Here is a 5,000-nt window from a genome sequence, read left to right on the forward strand (position 1 = left end):
ATAAATATAAGTAGAATAGCGGAAGGCCAAAGAAATTTAGAAGAATAACTCACGTTTTAGGGTCGTCTGACGAGCGAGTTGAAATGAAGAGATGAGAGGAGCTGGATGGTTTGAGACTGAACTGAAGAATTGGCCTTTATTTATACGCCTTCGCCAACAATGTGTGTGTGTGTGTGTGTGTGTGTGTGTGTGTGTGTGTGTGTGTGTGTGTGTGTGTGTGTGTGTGTGTGTGTGTGTGAGAGAGAGAGAGTTGCCAGTCAGCAAACATTTAAGTGGCCGGGTTTACTTCTGACTGATTTGTCCCAACACTTAGTTAACCAAACACATCTAATGATCCGACATAATCTGATTACTCCTACTGACAAATATAGGTCAAAGTCAAATTCAAAGTCAGCTTTATTGTCAACACTTCACATGTACAAGACATGTAAGGGAGTGGAGAAAACGTTTCCCCCTGTCCCGCGGTGAACATATAAAAAGTGCACAGGCATAAACAACAATATACGAGACAACACTAAAAATAGACAAGATAGAGACAATGACATAAAATATAGGACTTTCTCTATGAATAAAGTAAATAATTGTGCAAAAAGGCAGTCAATACTGCTAGTGTCATGTAGTATAGTGCATTTTTAAAGATAGATAAGTATCAGCTAATTCAGTCTGTATGGTGTGTATTATAATAAGGGGCGGCAGTGGCGAAGTGGGTAGGGAGTTCGCCTCTGGTGTGCAGGGTCGGAGGTTCGATCCCCCGTCTCCCCGCCACATGTCGAAGTGTCCCTGGGCAAGGCACTGAACCCCGAATTGCTCCCGATAGTTAGCACCCTAGTGCTAAGCCTACCCTGCGTGGTAGCTGCTGCTATCGGTGTATGAATGTGTGTGTGACTGGGTGAATGTGTACAAAAACAATGTAAAGCGCTTTGAGTCTGTGATAAACGGAGATATAGCGCTTTACAAGTTAATGCAAAGACAGTTAAGAGGGGAGAGAGTTTAGCTTCCTGGCAGCCTGGTGGATGAAGCTGTCTCTGAGTCTGGTGGTGCGGGCAGGTAAGCTCCGATACCTTCTTCCAGAGGGCAGGAGGTTGAACAGACTGTGAGCGGGATGGCTGCCCTCCCTCACAATCTTAATCGCTTTGCTGGTGAGGCGGGTGTTGCATGTGTGTTGCATGGAGGGGAGTGGGGCACCGATGATCTTTGCAGCTGTGTTGACCACGCGCTGCAGTGCTTTCCTGCTGTATTCAGCGCAGCTCCCGCCGCACACGGTGATGCAGCTGAACAGGATGCTCTCAATGGTGCCTCGGTAGAATGTGCACATGATGGATGGGGGGGGGGGTCGGGCTCGTGCTTGCTTCAGTTTGCGGAAGAAGTAGAGGCGCTGATGGGCTTCCTTCGCCAGTGATGCAGTGTTGGTGGTCCAGGAGAGGTCGTCGCTGATGTGCACCCCCAGGAATTTGGTGCCGCTCACTCGCTCCACTGCGGCACCATCGATGGTCAGTGGTGGGTGCTCAGTGTGGCGACTCCGGAAGTCAACAACCATCTCCTTAGTTTTGCTGACATTCAGCAGGAGGTTGTTGTTGCTGCACCATGTGGTCAGAAGGTTGACCTCCTTCCTGTAGTTGGTCTCATGGTTCTTAGTGATGAGACCCACCAGAGTGGTGTCATCCGCAAACTTCACCATGTGATTGGTGCTGTAGGTTGGTGTGCAGTCGAGAGTCAGCAGGGTGAAGAGCAGGGGCGAGAGCACACAGCCGTGGGGGGCCCCAGTGCCGAGTGTGATGCTGCTCGAGGTGTTATTTCCGACTCGTACTGTCTGTGGCCTCTCGCTGAGGAAGTCCAGCACCCAGTTGCAAAGCGAGGTGCTGAGCCCCAGCTGGTCCAGTTTACAGATAAGTTGGTGTGGGATGATTTTTTTGATTTGATTTGATTTAGTTTATTTCAGACATCCACATACAAAACAAAATGAAAAGCATGGAAATACAATAAATATGCCTGAAAAGGAGCAGGAAGAAGTATACACTTATTTAATCCTACCCCTTTCCTTAAAAAAAATTAAAAATCAAAATATTTATTGAATAAAAAAATAAAAATAAAAATAAAAATAAAATAAAAAATAAAATAAAATAAAACAAAAACAACAATTATATTCGCTTCTCTTATCTATATTCTCTGTACTGTAATGATGGTGTTGAATGCTGAACTAAAGTCTAAGAACAGCATTCTGACGTACGAGTCTCTTGTGTCCATGTGGGTGAGGGCAGGGTGGAGAGCAGAGCAGATTGCATCCTCGTTGGACCGTTTGGCTCGGTAAGCAAACTGGTAGGGGTCCAGGGTGGCTGGGAGGGAGGACTTGATGTGTGACATAACTAGCCGTATTTAGGCCAAATACAAGGCCACTTCACACTTTATACACTTGGCATTGTCACAGAAAAACTGAACTGTGCTGAACTGATTTTAAAAGCTGAAGCAATTAGATTAAAATTGACTGTGTATTGGACTGCAGATTCTTAAAAAAAAAGTATGTGTATATATATGTATATATATGTGTGTGTGTATATATATATATATATATATATACATATATAGCTATATATATATAAAAAATAATGTTTTTTGTTTGTTTTATTTTTATTTTGTAACAGTAATCTGTGTATCTGAATCCGAATTTGATGAAAATGGGGGCGGGACCTGATAAGCCTTTGGCTTCTTCGGACAACACAAAGTATGATGTATGAATATTTGCAAGAGAAAATTGTGTATTGTGTGGAATTGTCCGAAAGAATAATAAATAAATAAAAAATAAAAAAACACTTCATCACGATGGGGGTCAGTGCAACGGGTCGGTAGTCATTGAAGCAGGATGGAGCAGGTTTCTTTGGCACAGGTATGATGATGGTGGCCTTGAAATGTGACGGAACAACAGCTTGCCTCAAAGAAGTGTTAAAAGACGTCCGTGAAAACATCCTTTAAGTAAGTAAGTAAGTAAGTAAGTAAAGTTTATTTATACAGCGCCTCTCGCAGACCAGGGTCACAAAGCGCTTCACATTAAAAAAAACACAATAAAACGACACATATACAGAGTCTGTTACAAAGAAGAGTTTCCTAAGAACGTACAAAATATAATACTATACAATATAATACAGAGTACATAGACATGGATCTAGAAAGCCTGTCTGAACAAGTGCGTCTTAAGCTGACTCTTAAAAATATCCACAGAGTCCAGAATGCGCAAGGACTGGGGCAGGTCATTCCAGAGACGAGGAGCAACAGCCTTGAAAGATCTGTCTCCTCTGGTTTTAAAACGAGTGCGAGGAACCATCAGGAGGTTCTGCGTGGAGGACCTCAGGCTCCTGGTGGAGGCTTAAGGCTTTAACTCCTCAGCGCAGTCCTTTAACACCCGGCCTGGAATGTTGTCTGGGCCCGTTGCTTTCCGTGGACTGACAGTGGCGAATATCCTCTTCACACTGGCAGCGGACAGGCACAGAGCCTGATCGTGGGTATCTACCTGTAACTGTTTTAATTAGGCTATATTGTACTTTCACCCATTTAATTTCATTTTAATTGCTGCCACTCCTCACCACTATGTAAATGTTTCAATTGTTTTTTTTTGTTTTTTGTTGTTTTTCTTCTCTTCACCTGTTGTTGTGTATTTGATGTATTTGCATTGAATATTGTGTATGCATTGTTGTTTTTCCTTGGAATTTGTTTGAACTCGACACCATTGAAAATGAGGGTCACCCCTCAATTGGTCTCTCGAGGATAAATAAAAGTTAAATGAAATGAAATGAAAATGAGGTGGAGTTTTCTTTGGGCTTGTGTTGTTAGTTGCTTCAAACCGTGCAAAGAAGCTGTTGGGGTTGTTGAGCAGAGAGATGTTGTCATCGCAGATCTTTGGCGCGGGCTTGTAGTCCGTCATGGTCCGAATGCCCTTCCACAGGCTCCGCGTGTCTCTGCTGTCTATAAAGTGGCAGGTTAACTTTTTTGTATCGTCCTGTTTTGCTTTCCTGATGCCACGGGACAGGTTGGCTCTCGCTGTACTCAGGCCAGTTTCCTCCCCAGCTTTGAAGGCGTTGTCTCTGGCCCTCAGCAGCCGATGGACGTCCCCTGTCAGCCGTGGCTTCTGGTTAGCCCGAGTGACAATGGTCTTTGTGTGGGTCACATCATCAATGCACTTGGTAGGATGGCCTAGAGGAAAAGGTGTTTGACCAGTAACCATGAGGTCGCTGGTTCGATCCCCGGCACCGGACAGGAGGGTGTTAGTTGTAAAACTAGCAGAGGCTGGTATTGCGTCTACGGTGCCCACCATCTCTACCATTGTGTCCTTGAGCAAGACACTTAACCCCAAAACTGCTCCAGGGGCGCTGTACTGCGGCTGACCCTGCGCTCTGACCCCCTCCGAAGTGTGGTAACTTGAGAGGGGATATGCAAAAAGACGAATTTCAATGTGCCTCGTGTACAACTGACAAATAAAGATAACTTAACTTAACTTACTGATGTAAGCGGTAACAGTGTCTGTGTACTCATCAATGTCAGTGTGGTTGTTGTATGTGGCTGCTTGTTTGAACATTTCCCAGTCTGTTGTTGCAAAGCAGTCCTGAAGAGCAGAGGTGGCCCCCTCTGGCCACACACGTACCTGTTTCCGGACCGGCTTGGTGATTTTTACTCTTGGTCTGTATGCTGGGATTAGCATCACAGAGAGTCCGATGTGGGGGAGGGGGGAGGCCTTGTATGCTCCCTTATGAGAAGTGAAAACTTGATCCAAAGTGTTTAGTCCTCTTGTAGGGAAATTGACTGGTAGAGTTTTGGAAGGACAGTTTTTGGATTTGCATGGTTAAAATCTCCAGCGAGGATGGTGAATCCATCTGGGTGTGCTGTCTGTTGTTCACTGATGGCTTCATACAATTCACAAAGTGCCGCGTACCTGTCACTGGTGTTGGAGGTTGGGGGGATGTATACCGCGACCAGCAGAATCGCAGTAAACTCCCTCGGTAGGTAGTAAGGAC

The sequence above is a fragment of the Ammodytes marinus genome (assembly GCF_949987685.1).
Source record: "Ammodytes marinus genome assembly, chromosome: 14".
Lineage (NCBI taxonomy): Eukaryota > Metazoa > Chordata > Actinopteri > Uranoscopiformes > Ammodytidae > Ammodytes > Ammodytes marinus.